This window comes from Theobroma umbraticum, unplaced genomic scaffold (genome assembly GCF_002168275.2).
Source record: "Theobroma umbraticum cultivar Fairchild unplaced genomic scaffold, ASM216827v3 scaffold_44.0, whole genome shotgun sequence".
Taxonomy (NCBI): Eukaryota; Viridiplantae; Streptophyta; class Magnoliopsida; order Malvales; family Malvaceae; genus Theobroma; species Theobroma umbraticum.
Genome location: NW_018397255.1, coordinates 4,997,856 through 5,015,780, shown reverse-complemented (window position 1 = coordinate 5,015,780; position 17,925 = coordinate 4,997,856). Strand labels below are relative to the sequence as shown.

General features: G+C 30.4%; 1 pseudogene; it reads left to right on the top strand.

The window, feature by feature from the left end:
* Nucleotides 1–151: 151 nt before the first annotated feature.
* Nucleotides 152–2,635, top strand: LOC110429065 (putative receptor protein kinase ZmPK1; annotated as a pseudogene).
* The last annotated feature ends 15,290 nt before the right edge of the window (nt 2,636–17,925 follow it).

Genomic DNA, 17,925 nt, shown 5'->3' with positions numbered 1-17,925 from the left:
TTAACTTAAATCAGTTGCTGTGTAATATAAAAATGTATCAGCTATTAATGAAATTGCAGTGAAGTTTATCTCTATTTTATGTTCTTTCTCTTTATGAAGAACTCCAACTGCCAAGCCTTTCCCTGCCATCAATTGTCTTCACAAAAATTTCATGGCTGCACCATTGATTGCACTCGTCTTCGTGTCTTTGGTTTTATTTTTTCCACTTTCATCTTCATGTGATGTTCTAAGTGAGGGCTCATCTCAATTAGTACAGTTGAGAGGGGATGCCTTGACTTCAGCAGATGGCACTTTCAGTGCTAGGTTTTACCCTGTTAGCTTGAATACTTATTCGTTCGCTATATGGTTCAATAAACCATCTTGCAGTTCTAGGCATTGTACCATAGTTTGGATGCCAGACCGGGACCAACCAGTCAATGGTAGACGCTCAAAGCTCTCCCCGCTGAAATCTGGCAATCTTGTTCTAAAAGATGCTGGTTAGATCCCTGTTTGGGAAACGAAGACCGTGTCGCTGTCCTCAACGTGTTTGAAACTTAAAGGTAGCGGTAATCTTCTCTTTATCTGGAAGGGTTTATAATATGGCAAAGCTTTGATTCACCGACAGATACCTTGCTTGCTCTTCAACCGTTAAATGAGTTTGAGACTGTTTTTGTAATTTTTTTATTTTTTTAAGTAGATTTTTAAAAAAGTCGAATCATATAAATGTAAATTCTTGTGTTGTTATAAATGTGGTTGATTTCTTTCTTTCTTTATTCTATTGATTATGTAAAATCTTGGATAACCCTTTAAAGATAATTTCATAATTTTCACAATAATAATTTTAGCTGATTATGGCTCAAAGATTCAAAGAATATTGCAGATGGATTTTGATGGCAATATTCGACTGTATAGCCTAAATGAGGAGGAAGAAACATGGGCTGTTTCATGGCAAGCCTTCATTCAACTATGCCTCCTTTATGGATATTTCATGCGGACCAAACGGTATATGGATCTATATTCCTGATTTAACAGAAAATGCTCTTGCATTCCAGGATATAAGATGAAGGATCGGACGGATTGGTCCCTCTGCTGTGAACCAGAAAATCTTCATCTCTCATGTAGTCAAACCGAAGTCGCTTTCTTGACACTCCACCATATCGAATTCTATGGCTACGATTACGATATGTATCCAAACGTCACCATCGGGGGTTGTGAGAAATTATGCTTACAGATGTGCAATTCCAAAGATTTCCAATTCAGATAAATATCAGAATCAGACAGTACTTATCGTTATCCTAAGATGCAACTGCTAAGTGCTAAGCTGGCATCATTCGCCAAGTTTGATCGCTCATTTCTATTTGAAAGTGCCCAAGTCCACTGCCGCCTTTCACAACAATAATGTTCAAGATTTTGAGTTACAATACTTCCAGAGAGTTGAGCAGCAGGACCGAAAATATACCAAGAGGCAGGGAAGTGAGGCATTAATGTTGGCCCTCTGGTCTGTGGCTGCCTATGTGGTCGGAGGCCTCGAGTTTCATGTCATTGTCATGGGATGGTGTTACTTTAGTAGAAACCACCATAATTCATGCTGGATGGGAAGCCATGTTTTTTCTGGGCAAGGCTTCAGAAAATTCACCTATGATGAGTTGAAAAAAGAAACCAACGATTTCAAGGAAAAGATTTGAAGAGGTTCAGGGGAATCGTGTACTAAGGCAAATTGTTTGATGATCGAGTCGCAGCAATCAAGCGACTCAATATTGATGCTAACCAAGCAGAAGCTATATTCTTAGCACAAGTAAACAACATTGGGAAGCTTAATCACAAGAACTTGATAGACTTGTGGGACTATTGTGTAGAGGGAAAGCATGGGCTTTTGGTGTATGAGTGTGTGGAACATGGATTCCCAGCAGAAAACTTTTCTTCCAAAGCACTTGATTGGAAAAAGAGATTCAAAATCGCTGTGGGAACTGCAAAAGGCCTGGCTTATTTACACGAAGAATGCTTAGAGTTGGTTTTCTATGGTGACATAAAGCCTCAGCACATTCTCTTAAACTCTGATTGTCAGCCTGAAGTGTCAGATTTCAGCCTGTCCTGGCTGCGAAATAGAGGCGATATATGTTAAAGATTCGAAAGTCTCAAGGATTAAAGGAAAACCAGAGGTTACATGGCTCCTGAGTGGGTTTTCAATCTGCCTATCACCTTCAAAGTGGATGTCTATAGCTATGGGGTTGTTCTGTTGGAGCTATTAACTGGAAGAAGCCCTGCAATGGGACTCAATGTAGCAGTTGGCGGAAGTCCAACAGAGCAAAAAACCATTAGGTACATAGGCAAGAGAACAGGACACGGAAAAAGCCAGAGAGATTGAAACATGGAGGCAAGAGATAATAGATCCTAAGCTGGAAGGGATATATGATGGGGCTGAGATGCAGGTTCTTATTACGGTAGCTCTGCCATGTGTTGAGGAAGACAACGATGCAAGACCAACCATGCGCGAAGTAGTTGAGATACTCTAATTCGCCATGCATGAAAGCCACTAATTCAGTTATGAAGGAGTAATTGAGGACTGTATGAGTCGTTAATGTATTTCCTAGGACATTCGCCAATTAGATGTTCTCGCTTATTCAATTTAATCATTGAAAAAATTACTAACACTAGATCATATGCACTATTTACAATACAAATGCAAGAAAATGAAATCTATATATTAACTATTAATTCAATAATAAAAAATGATAATGATATATATATATTTCAATTTCATCACATTGAAAATTTTAAAAATAAAAATCAAGGAAAAATCCTTAAACACCTCTATGTGACACTGAAAAAGCTTGGATCTTTTAAACTAATTAGAAGCAACAATATTAATTGAATAAACATGTTGTTAGTACAATGATATAATATGTTTAATTTTAATCCAAATTTTATTAATGCAATAAAAGCTCCATTAGCTAGGCAAGAGCCATAGCTATGGCTTAATGGAGAATACAAGGGTAAAAGAAAAAAAAATTAACCCCTTACCTAGGTTATGGACCAGCTTTGGGATTATTGGTCCTTCCCATTGACCAAATTCGCAATGCAAAACACAAGGCAATTTACAGAGTCAATTTATTTTTAGCTTTTGATTTTTGAATGATTATAATTAACTTCTATATATTCTTTACATTTTTAAAAAGAAATTGCAAATCCCATCTAACAAAAAAGGAAAGCGGACGTTTAAAGTTAACCAAAGAGAAGCACTAAAATGAGTACTAATAATATGATTTGAGAAAAAAAACCTTATTATATTTTCTTCTTTAATTTTCAAGACAAACAACCTTAATTAATTCCACTTAGGCTTGAAGAAAATAGTCATAATTATAATATATTAGAATAATTTTTAAAACTCCTGATGAAAAAATGAATAGTTTTTAAAAATTTTTATATGTGTGATTTTCCGAAAAAGAAAGAATTTCTAAAATTAAAAAAAAGAAAGGTAAATACTCGTGAGCAGATAAGATAAGTAATTGGACTCTGATTACTCAGCATCAAATTACAGGGCCGTCAAATTAGCTTTATAAAAAAATACGCTAAAGGATTCAAAATCAAAAGAATACTGTAAAAATAACGATAATTTATGTAAATAATATAAAATTTTAAAAAATATTATGTGTGTTAATTCTTGAATGCTTTATCCATCTCGTAAAAAAAAAAAATTTGCATCACTATTTTATCCCCAATCCCAATTAGTTTTGTTTGAGTGTGATGAGTTGATTACTACAACTACTATTTCTTTTCCTTTTTTTTTTTTTTCCTATCAAGCACTTATAAACAGCCGATCAAAGTTGGGGTGGAAATTAAAATTTGTCACGACCCATATTTAAATTTTTTTTTTGAAAAGTGATCCATATTTAAAATTACAAGGGCTTTTCTCAAATTTTTGATGGATAAACTTTTGTTTACATTTTTTATGGACTGTATGAATCGTTAATGTACTTCCTAGGACATTCGCCAATCAGATGTTCTCGCTATTTTAATTTAATCATTCAAAAAATTATTAACACCAGATCATATGCAGCATTTACAATACAAATATAAGAAAATGAAATCTATATATGAACTATTAATTCAATAACAAAAATGATAATGGTATAAATACATATATATATATATATATATCATATGCATGCTACAAAAAATTAATCTTTTAAAGAAAAGTCAATATGTCACTAATAACCTTGTGACATGGATTTTAGTGATTTTTTTTTTGAAAATTCAGTTTTTATTATTGCCAGATGCCTTAAGCTAAATTAAAGCTTATTGGCTTATTAATTACATAAGGACCGTAAGTGGACATATGTAACTCCATAACACCTAATTAAATCTAGACTTGGGGATGTCTAGCTATCTTAGACAAAAACATCAACCTGTATACACCAATGCCTGCAGCGACGTGTTGTCCCATTGCTTGTCATTTTATGGGAACACTTGTAGCAGCTCTACAGCTCTTTGTACATCCTCCTTTGCAAGTATGTTAGCATCACTATTAGCTTCACGTTGGACATGGGTTATTCTCAATTACCAAATTGTATTTTTCAAACTCTTTCATATGCAATAGTCATTTCTCATTGGTCAAGTGGCCTTTGTCGAATTGTTTGTACACAATACTGTATTCTTCGACTTATTTTCTATTCACAAATTAAATTACTGACATCATGCAAAATTTATGAAAATTTGTGAAAATTAGAAAACCTTTTCTAATTGGGTGTGATCATACCAATACTACTATATTGAATCCCATCAAAATTCAACAGTTAAACATGTTTAAACGAGAGTGGTACTAAGATATTGAGGAAGTCCTTGTTATATTATGACGCACCGTAACCCCACCATTTTGACTTTGGTGAGGGGTTCGTGCGTTCGCTTGGTGTGGAGCTCTCGGGTGCAAATCGAAACAAAGAGAGAGAGAGAGGAGAGGGCTACCTTTGGAGGGCTCGGATCTCTCTCCGGTGAGGGAGGTGATTCTCACAGCCTGCGGATCCTTGCACGGCGTGTTGAGGCGAGCTTGGAGAGCCCGGTCTTGGGCAGTGGTGTTGCCGGACGGCGGGATTCCGGCGACCGAAACTTGGAGAGCTCGGTTTCACCGATCCGGGAGGTATTTCAAGCAACGGTTGGCGCGGAGAGCACCGCAAGAGGAGGCTAACGCATCAGTTCTGGTCGCGTTGGTTTTGTGCGAGTTTGACCGAAAACCAGTTCCCGGAGAGAACGACCGGTTACCGGATTCCGGCAACCTCCGGCGACCGACCCGGATTTCGACGGGGATGCTACCCGCGGGGGTTTTGACGCGCTGCGGTTCCAACGACGACGTCGGTTTCGTCATCCGACGCACGGTTTTGGAGATACGGGACAGCGGACTTCCGAGGCGCATTTCGGGCCGTCAGGAAGTCGGAAGTGATCGCGGATTGCACGTACGCGATCACAGGAGCATCGAGCATGCATCTGGAGCACAGACGGGTGGTGGCGGGCGCATTCCTGTCAGAGCCGATATTTTAGGATTTGTGCGGGCCCACTTTGTGTTCACTATTTCGCATTGTATTTCCCGAACAACATTTATTCAGTGTGACAAGTTTCCGCACTTAATTGCATTGTATTTCTCAGAACGGTTTTCGACGATCGAGTGTGTGGTGCAAGTGAAAAGACACACACCCAACAGTCCTCGTGTAGTTGCATCTTTTTAAAATAAAGATGATCTCACTAAAAGTGCGATTGGAAGACCCTTGCATTTTATATGGACCAATCTGACTTTTGTACAGCCTTCTGTGCAGCCTTCTGGTGGATGATTGGATATTTTTGTATTAGTTGTATGGTTGAGCATTCCTTTGTTTGGTTGCGATGTTTATGTCTCTTGTACAACAATCTAGGTGTATTATTATTACAGTACAGAGATATTACTTTAAGTTTTTGGTTGATATATCCAATTTGTGGGCTATAGCAATTCAAAATCTGAGATCATTTTGTACAATGGAGAGAGCCTGCTTTTTTTTTTTTCAAAAAAAGAAAAGCTTCTTTAATTGTTAATATTTCTGCTAAGAATCCTCTTAACCAATTACCTTAGAGAACATAACTTTAAGTAACCCATCATTACCTTGTAATATTCCTCCTATTCTGGCCTCACGTGAACTCCTAGAAGTTGCTCTTTCCACGTTAAATTTAAGCTACCCTCTTAGTGGAGCTACCCACACTAAATTTGATCTTATCGCTTTACCTTTTTGTATAATTTGCATTAGTTGGACATCGAAAGATTTCCTTTGACGACTCAATCATATTAGGCCATTTAGTTCTCGCTCAAATTGCAGTACATTGTTTAATGAGATTAAATAATTAAATAGTATCTCAAGTTTTGTCATGAAACATGATATCCTTACGAAACAATCATAACAATCATGCAATTTGGTAAAAAAAGTTAGGAATTAAATATTTTGTTATCCACTAATAAAGTTAACTAACATCCGTAGAATGAAAAAGGATTGTAAATTTTTTTGGTGAGACCCAATTAAAAATTTCATTCACTGTACCATAAATTTCATTCTATGTAAAGAATAAAGTATTTTCATGATTGTTGTCGATAATAACTAACAACATCAGTGACAAACGAATTACAATTGTCATTGAAGGGCTTGTTTAATGCTTTAATGACCATTTTAACATATAGCCACAGATAAATATAAGGTATATTATATATCAAAATTCTCTTTCACTAAAACTCGTAGAAGAAATAGTTTATGATGTTAATTTGTCACTGAAAACAAGAGAGCTTTTTTAATGTTCTTTTATATAATTATTTGAATTGGTCCAAAAATAAATTCCAATTTTATTCCATCATATTCATAAATGTACAATAAAGTACTTTAGATAAATGCAATAGTTAAGTATACAACTTTATTCATATCAGTTTCATCACATTGAAAATTTTAAAAATAAAAATCAACAAAAAATCGTTAAACACCTCTTTGTGACACTGATAAAGCTTGAATCTATTAAACCAATTAGAAACAACATTATTAACTGAATAAATATGTTGTTAATTGTAATATTTTTTATTTCAAAAAAGAATTTTAATCCAAATTTTTAAATATAAAAAATATATATACTTATTATTAAGTCAAATAGTTAATCTATATACTGAATGAAAATTGTTGGTGTCTTGAGTAGCCATCCTAGACTTTAAATGTTATTTGGCCACTAAGACAAGCACAACAGTCCACTATGTTATTAATGAATTGAAGTGTTGTAATTATATTGTACATCTTAAACTAAGTAAAGGGAGGACTTTCTATTTTCGAATATTAATGAACTTTTATTAATGCAATAAAAACTCCATTAGCTAAGCAAGAGCCATATATAGTTATGGGTTATTGGAGGATACAATGATAAAAAATTAAAAAGTAAAATACTCTCATTTTTTAAATTTTACTTAAAATTTCAAGTGAGTTCATTAGATTTTAAAATAGACATTCCTCTCCAAAATTGTAAACACCATTAAAAGAGATTAAAAAAACTAAAATCCTCTTTTTTTATTAATTTTAAAAATTATTATTATATTTTAAAAAAATTAAAAAAAAAACATCGATCAGTGCTCCCCAGCTCCCCAAGAAAAGAGGGGTCCTGCCAATTCTCCCAAGGGAGGGGAGCACCGGGTGCTCCTCATCTAGGGAAGTTTTTCTCCTTAATCAATAAAAAAATTAATAAAATTATATAATAATAATTTTAATAATTAATCAAAAATAAAATTATCTTTTTATCCTTATCACTTCATTAAATTAATGAAACACTTTGACTAACAGCTAGATCTAAATGTCCAATGAAAAATATTTTTTAGATAGAGTATTCATTTTGAAAACTAATAACTTCTGTATAATTTTACTCAAAATTTAAAAGGAATAAAGATATTTTATCTAATAATAAATTAACTCCCTATCTAGCTATGGGTTCCCCCACTCAAGGGTCAGCCTACACCACTAGTTTTCCCGATTCTTTTTTCTTAATTCTTAGACTTTTGTAACATTAAGATAATGCTGTATAATAGCTTAGAATTTTGAATTAGCGATGATGGCTACCTCATCTCCCCAAGCCACACCCCTCCCCCATTAACCTCTATAAATTCCTTTATCGAAAGTTTCCTACTCTTCATCCCACAAAACACACTTTGAGACAAAATTTTCTATTCTCAGAGGGCCATTATGTCTTCTATTGGAGCTAGATGTGCTGAGGTTTATCTCATGCGCAAGCGCCAGAAGGAAAAGATGAAGAGAATAGAGGAGAGAGCAAGGAAAGGGGAAACTACTACTGGCATTGAAGAGAGAAAAGGTGGTACTATTGTTGGGAAGAGTAAGGTTCACCCCGGGAATTTCACTTCCCCTGGAGACTCTGCAGCTGGGAATCAAAGCCTGGGAACTGGAAATGCAGCTTAACCTGCTCCGCACATTATTGAGTTATGTACTTTTATGTTAATGCTTGGCTTAGTTTCTTTGTGTTTGATTATGTGAACTCTGGATATGGGTGAATATATGTTTTAAGTTTCTCTTCCGCTAGCTTCTTTCATGTTTGTTTCTCTCTCTTTTAAACTTTTGCGGTTATTACAAGACTTTTTTTTTTCCTTCTGTTTCTAAAAACCCAAAAAGCCTTGAGTAATATCTGCATGGAGGAGTTCATCGGCTTGGCTGCATGCGCTAGCTCGAACCAAATTCGCAATGTAAAACACAAGGCATTTACATAGCCAATTTATTTTTAGTTTTTGATTTTTGAATGGTCACAGTTAACCTCTAGCCACTCGCCATGTGCTTGAACCATATACAAATTTCAGCAAAAAAAAAAAAAACGGAGTTTAAAAAAAAAACCAAAGAGAATAACTAGAATGTGAAGATCATTTTGAGCACTTAAAAAATTCGATAGTATATTTTATCTATGAATTAAGTAATAAAGTAATTGTTAACAACAATAAATGTTAGTGATGTTTTTTGAAAGGTGTATGTTAGTTATGTTAACAACATTTTATGAGAAATAACGATAATTGTAACTTATGTTGAAGATAATCAGTTCAATGAAACCGAGCTAGCTCAACGAGTTACGTTTTGTGAGGACGCTCCATTAAATAAAGGAAAAATGAAAACATCATCAATAAGAAAAGAAAGAAATTTACATGAAAGTTTGAGTACGATTGAGGAATTAACAAAAATATCTATTTTTTTATGGGAGTTAATCGGCAAGGACCAAAGGGTGAGGCATACAAAGCCGATGCGGTTTCATCAGATGATTAGGTCCAAAGTATACACTCCCTACGTCTCCTGCAAAATTACCAAGGTTAATCAAAGAGTTAGGCTTTTGAACGATTTAGGGAAATTAAGGAGACAATTTGAAAAAGAAGCGTGAATCGATTATAAGAAAATCAAAACGAAAATAAAGAAAAAGGAGAGATGAATTGTGAATGTGTGAGAACCAGAGAGAGAATGGTACCATCGCAGAAGTAGGCTATTCTGTCTTTTTAAACGTTTTTTTGATTTTTTTGAAAGCATAAAATTGTATATTCATTCGAGGTGCTACTGCAAGTCACAAGCTTAGGAAAGACAAAGTACTTATGGCATGTTTGGTTGGAGCCCCTCCATTCCTTTAAAAAGTTTATCCTTTCATTTGGTTTGTTTTTGAGAGAAGGAATAGCCATTTAAGAAGAATGACAATTCCTCAAAACTTGACAAAAACTTGGAATAGCTAATATCATATTCTCCTATGGTATTGGTTAGCTATTCCACACCCATGACAATAAAGTCCAAATATTTTGGATTAAAATATCCTTACTTATTTTTAAAAATTACAAACTTAAACTTATAAAATTAATATTTTAAATTAAAAATTAGTTAATATTGAATTATAATATAGTTAAATTATAAATAAATATTAATACTTTAAATATTAATTTTTAAATTATTAAGTGAAATATAAATTAAAAAAAAAAAATGCAAGTAGAGAAAAAATAAATCTTATTATAATAAAAAGTTTAAGTTTTTCATTATAATATTATAAAATATTTTGAATTTAAAAATTAATTAAAAGTATTAATATTTTAATCTTAGTAATATTTAAATTATAAATAAAATATTAATATTTAAATTATCAATTAACAATATCTTAAATCAATTATTAATTTTTAATATTTAAAAAATAAAATAAAATAAAAATAAATAATCATAATAATATTAAAATTATAAATAAAATATTATTTATAAATAATCATAATATCATAGTCTTTTATAATATTAATGATTAAATTATAAATAAAATATTAATATTTAAATGATCAATTATTAATATTTTAAATAAAAATATAAATTATTACTATTTAAAAGATAAAATTAAATAAAAATAAATAATCATAATAATATTTAATTTATAAATAAAATATTAATATTATCAACAAAATATAATTTATTAATATTTAAAAATAAAATGAAATAAAAATAAATATTCATAATAGCATTTAAATTATAAATTAAATATTATTATTTTTAATAGTAATGATTAAATTATAAATAAAATATTAATATTCAAAATATCAATTTTTAATATTTTAAATAAATTATAAATTATTAATATAAAATAAAATAATTTCAAATAAATAATGATAATAATTTTTAAATTATAAATAAAATATTAATATTTTGTAATGTTAATGATTAGATTTTAAATAAAATATTAATATTTTAAAAATATAATAAAAAATATATAATAAAAAATATTTTTATCTTTTATTTTTATTTTTATTATTCTAAAATTATTTTTATCAATCAAACATTATAATAAATCATAATAATTATTTTTATTCTATTTTATTTATCGTGTCAAACTGCATAATAATTATTTTATTCTATTAATATTTTATTTAATTATTTTTTAAATAATTATTTTATTTTATTTTATTTCATTTTTATTTATTTCATGAATCAAATATAAGGTTAAAGCGACAGTCATTCCATCAAAAACAACTCAGATTCAGTACACTTACCATAAGCTGAATCGCCAAAAAACCTTGACAAGCAGTCCCACATTAAAAAACAAAGATCTCAGTAAGCTCTATGAGCGAAGTGATTCACTTTTCACACTTCACCAAGTTCTTTACAAAAGATGAGAAGACGCCATATACAACAACTGACCAACTTTTGGACCTTTGTTGGTGTTTTTTTGCTGCCCGACCTTTTCCCCTTTATCTTTGCCATCAGCCACAGCTGAAACACCACCGGCTCGAAAGCCTTTATACAAACTTGGGGCCATGATGCCTGATTCCGAAGCTTCAGTGGATTGAATTTTTGGTTTTGGTTCAGAGCTGGGTGATGACCGGATAGGAAGTATAGGTGGAAAGAGCAAGCTGAGGAAGGCAGGATAAAAAAGAAATGAAAAGTCAAAAATAATAAGGATAGATATTAAATGTAGAGGACGTATGTAGGTAGGATTCATTATTAGGAGTGACTAAATGAGTGGATTGAGTAGTTTGGTTTATCATATCTAAAGATCAAATAAATCAAATATTTTTAAAAAACTCATCAAAACTGATCAAATATAAAATTGATTTGGTTGTTTTAGTTTTGGACTAACGGATCAAAATTTTATCACTTTTTTTAAGAAATTATAATATTAAAACTTATAAATTTTATCTATAATTATAATAGATACAAATTATGTATAAATTAAGTATAGGTATATATAATATATTATTTTATTATAATATATGAAATTAATGATACAATTTATATATTATAATATTTTAATTTTTATATCAAAGTTTGTATATATAATAGCTAATTATAAATAATATGTTATAAAAATTAAGGTGATAACTAAACGAATTATTAAGTATAATCATATAAATAAAGTCTAGTATAAATTACAAAAATATTTATGTATAAATTAAATATATGTATATCTATATAAATATATATAACATATTACTTTATTATGTGTATATAAAACTAATGACACTACTTATATGTTATAATGTTTTATATCAAAGTTTATATAAATAATAACTAATATATAAACAATATGTTATAAAAACTAAGGTGATAATTAATAAAGTTATTAAATGTAATCATACAAATAAAGTTTATTATAAGTTTTAATAATATTTATGTATAAATTAAGTATAAATATATGATGTTATATAATTATATATATTCATAACATTTTATATAATGAAACATTATTAAAGTTTAATAATTATAACATATTAATATGCAGCAATATTTACTCTCATATCTTATAATATTAACATATAAGTTATATCATTTAAAATATAGAACTTATAATTTCATATTAATACAGATTTATAAATAAATAAATATATATAACTAAAATTAAATTACTATGATTATACGTATATATAATAAACTAATATATTTTAAGTATACTATTAATTAAGTTTACTATCAATTCTTCTTATGATATATTAAAAACATATTATATATATTAATATATATAAGATATATAAATTAAAAATTAATTTAGTTTTTTGGGTGAATTGATTTAAAAATTTTAAAATCGAAAATCGACGAAAAAATCAATTAGACCAAACATTTTGAACCAATTAATCCAATGAACCAATTAGACCGAACAGTTTTACGCAAATCATATTTGATTTAGGTAAATAATTGATATGATTTGATTTTACTCACCCCCTAGTCAAGATTAAGGTGATAAGATTTGAGGCGAAAAAAACAATTAAAATTTCCTTTTTAATTTTTAATTCTTTCAGTTGGGTATGTAGGTAGGATATATTATAGCTAAGAAAAAGAAAAGGTAAATTCTCATGAGTAGATCAGATAAAGTCAATTGGACTCTAATTACTCAACGTCAAATTACAAAGCCGTCAAATTAGTTTTATACAAAAATAAAAAGTGTTAAATGATTCAAAATAAAAAAAATAAAATAAAAAAATGATAATGATAATTTATGTAAATACTATAAAATTTTAAAACATATTATGTGTGCTAATTTAAATTCTTTATCCATTTCTTATAAAAAAAATGATATTTGCATCCCTATTTTATCCCCAATCCCAATTAGTTTTGTTGGAGTGTAATGAATTGATTACAACAACTACTATTTCTTCCTTTTTTTTTTTTTCTATCAAGCATTCGAGCAAAGTTGCGGCGGAAATTAAAATTTGTCACGATCTATATTTCAAATTAAAAGAGCTCTTCTCAAATTTTTAATGGACAAATTTTATTTATATCTTTTATGATTTTAATTTTTTTTTCAAATGAGATCTTATGAATTTTACTTTTCAATTAGTATGTTATGAATTTTTTTTTCAATTAAAATCATAGGAATAACTTATGCTCATATAAAGGGGAGGATTTAGAAATTTTTTTCAGTGGTGTCATAATTAAAATAATTATAATAATAATTATTAAAAATATAAATATGTTAAAATTTATAAATAAGAAATTTTAATATTAAATTAAAAAATATATAAATTCAGTACATTCATTTAATATTTAAAAATAAAAATATCTAAGATAATTGTTCACAATCATTTTTTATATTTTGAAAATGGTGCATGATATCATCTGCAGAAATATTATTAAACATATCTTTTTCAATATATGTCACAAAACAATCATTTATCCAAAATTACTACTTATTAGCATAAACTAAGATATTAAAATTAAAAAATATATGATTTTATATAGTAAATTATCAGATTCAACAACTAACAATATGACAATTTTCTATTCATTAATCAAAACTAAGTATAAGTATCCACAAACCACATAAAGTTAAATATAAAAATTAAGTAATTAAGCAATATATCTTCAAAATAAATAAAAAAAAGAACCATAATTTCAATAAATTATTTAACATGCAATACTATTTTTTATTAGTTAGATTATAATTATGAACCCAAATTATCAAATTAATCAAAAAAATTTAGACATGAAATATTTAAAAACTTAATTTTGATTGAAAACTATTTACAATTGAAACCTAGATAAATTACTTTAAGAGAGTAAAACCCGCAGTCAAGGATAGAAAAAAGAAAAGACTTAAATTTTTGGACAAGCAGAGTAGTTTAGGTTTTGACTTTTTTAATAAAATCTTTAAATTATAGAAAGAAAATTTTTTACTTTTTCATATAGTATTTAACTATTAATATATAAATTGATATAAAATATAAAGAAAGATATTCTAAGAAAATAATTGAGAAAAGAATTGAGAAAAAACTTCTGGTTCGTTTCTCATGAGAGAAGAACTTCTATTTTATTTCTCATTATTTCTGATTATTATTCTTCTATTTTATTTCTCATTATTTCTGATTATTATTGATTGTAATTTTTCATCAAGTACAAAGCCCTATATATAAAGTTACATAGATGTGGGGGTTACATAGTATTAATGAAGATATTAATGAGCCATCATAAATATATACATTGATTATGAATGGAACTTGAAGGGTTGGGAGATTCAATAGACACGTTCATTTATTCATAACACTTTTCCTTGAATGTCCATTGTATCATGAAAACAATACTTTAAAATTCTACCTCAATGAAAAACCTTAAGCTAAAAAAACCCAGTGGGACAAAAACCAAATAGAAAGAAAAAAAATATAGAGCACTTAATAATTTCTCCCCCTTAGATGAAGCACCATTTCAAAGGCTTCATAGGACATGCTTCAAACTGCGTTGTTAAAAAGCTTAATTCGGAAAAACCCCGTGGGACAAAAATCGATTATAAGGGAAAAAGAGTGTAGTGCATAGTCCATAATCTGCTCCCCCTTAATTGAGCCATATTGCCACTTCTTGGGCATTTGGTACTTTGCCGCTTCAAGGGCAAATTAATCTTGTATCCTATTAACTCACTGCATTCCAATACCATATACTAATTTTTCAAATGTTAATGTTGGCAATGATTTGGTAAAAAGATTTGCAAGATTATTGGAGGAGCAAATTTGTTTAACGTCAACTCGTCAACTTTCTTAAAGTTTGTAAGTATAGAAAAATTTCAACGAGATATACTTGGTCCTATCTCTTTTAATATATCCTCCCCTAACTTATGCAACACAAGTAGTATTATCTTCATAAATTATTGTGGGAGAATTTATAACTGGTATTAAACAACAAGAATCATGAATATGTGCTATAATGGGTCTCAACCAAACACACTCTCTTCCTGCTTCATATAGAATGATAATCTTAGAGTGGTTAGAGGATGTAACTACTAGTGATTGCTTAGCAGAGTGCCAAGAAATGACAATGACGTTATAGCAAAATAAATAACTGGTTTGGGAACGAGCCTTATATAAATCATATTTATATCCCACATTAGCATATCTAACTAAACCAGAGTTAGTGGAACCCTTGGAATAATATAACCCCAAATCTATGGTTCCTCAAAATAACGAAAGATATGTTTTATCCCATTCCAATGTCTCCAAGTTGGTTCTAATCAAATTTATTTCGTAAACATAAACTGCTATTATAGCAAATTTGATTTCTGATTTCTTAATAAATACACATGGGCAGATAGGATCATTCTTGTACCCTTCCTTAATTAGGTACTCGCTTAGGCGTTGATACCATATGCGAACGTATTGTTTTAACCTGTATAAAGATCTTTGCAACTTTATTGAGAATAAGTTAAGGGGAGTGTATGCTTCAAGCATTTTTAATCCTTCGAGAATTTTCATATAAATATCAAAGTATAATGCACCATATAAATATGTCGTCACAACATCCATAAGATGCGTTTTCAATTTTTTAGAAATTGCTAGGCTAATAAGGAAACGAAAAGTAATCATATCCATCACAAGTGAGTATGTCTCTTCATAATCAATCTCAGGTCTCTGAGAGAAGTCTTGGGCAACTAGTCAGGCTTAATACCTCACGACCTCGTTTTTCTCATTTCGTTTTCGAACAAAGACCACTTATATCCAACAAGCTTTACATTATTGGTGATTCGAACTACAGGCCCAAAAACCTCTCATTTAGCTAAAAAAGCCAATTCAACCTGGATTGCTTGCTCACACTTATGTCAATCTTGCCTTTAACAACATTCGATAATAGATTGTGGCTCATAATCATCGTTCATAATCTCATGAGCAACTGAGAATGAAAAAGCATCATTGATGATTATCTAATTTCGATCCCAAATCTCATTACAATATGTGATGGAAATCTCAGTATTCTTGAGGTCGATGATCTTTTCATTAGTTTGTGCCTCTTTAGGGGCAATAGGCTCTTCTAGAGCAATTTTTGCCTCTTTAGGGGTAATGAGCTTTTTTAGAGCCGATTCATGATTCCTTCGCTTTTGTTTTTGAGGAATAGTATTTTTTGATCCTATCGATCTTCCATGCTTCAGGCGTTAACCATTTTGATCCATTTTAGCTTGTTCTTCAGGAACAACAATCTTAGTTGGAGCATTCATAGCTGGAATATGAGATTTTGTGACCTTTGCAGTATCATTAAATGCATCAGAAAGTTTATTGGCAATATCTTGTAAATGGATTATACGTTGCACCTTTTTTCACATTCAAGAGTTCTTGGATCGAAATGGGATAAAATTTTCTCATTCTCGTAGAAAATCTCAACTGGTTTTTGCTTCTAAGCAATAGAAGCCTTCGTTATCCCAATTGATGGAAACATTGTTTCATCGAAATGACAATCCATGAATCTGATGGTAAAAAGATCACCCGTCGTTGGTTCCAAGAACCTAATAATGGACGGTAAATTAAACCCAACATAAATGCCCAAATGATGTTAGGGACCTATTTTAGTCCTTTTTGGTAGTGCTACAAGCATTTGCACAACACAACCAAAGGTACGTAAATGTGAAATATCTTGTTCATAACCAAGAACCAACTGCATGGGGGATTGTAGAAGGCTAGCAATGGGATGCAATCTAATTAGTGCTGTCACATGGAAAGAGCATGACCCCACGCTGTATAATTGAGATTTGTTCTCAATAATTGAGTGCGACCGATAATTTGGATGCATTTTATCAAGGATTCTGTCAATCCTTTTTGGGTATGAACATGTGCAATCGAGTGCTCAACCTCGATTCCTAATGAAGTACAATATGTATCAAAGCTCTTTGATGTAAATTCACCAGCATTATCCATCCTTTTGTTCTTAATTGAATAATTAGGAAAATGTGCCCGAAGCTTTATAATCGACGCAAGTAAATATGCAAAGGCAACATTACACGTAAATAATAGACAAACATGGGACCATCTGTAGGATACATCCACTAACACCATAAAATATCAGAACGATTCACTTGCTGGTTGTATTAGTCTACAAATATCACCCTGGATTTTTTGTACGAATGAAATAGATTCAAGATTAACCTTTATCATAAAAGGTTTAGTAATGAGCTTTCCTTGTAAACATGCTTCATAAGTATAATCCTTGGCCAATAAAACCTTTTTATCATTTAGAGGGTATCCTCTAGTATTTTGGATTATCTTACGCATCATCGTAGCTCCTAAGTTACCTAGGCGATCATGCCAAAGGCCAAACTCATTGGGATTTACCAATCTCTAAGACATGGTAACGTAGACTTCAATAGCTCTAATAGGGACACATTATAATCTTTTAATTAAAGCTTTTAGCTTTTTATGGATGGTCTTTTAGCTTATCTTATAAGAGGTGATGCAAAGAAATTCTTTATTTTGCTCATCAATTGTCTCAAGATGGTACCCATTACGGCATAAATCTTTGTAACTAAGTAGATTCCTCTTCGATCTATTGCTCAGCAATGCATCCTCAATATGCAAAGTGGTGCCATTTAGTAAAACAATTGTGGCATTCCCTAAGCCATCAATAATCCTTACAGGACCGGATATTATATGGACATTTGCCTTACGTAATGTCATACTCAAGAAAAAATGGTTACCACGAAGAATGGTATGTGTTGTTG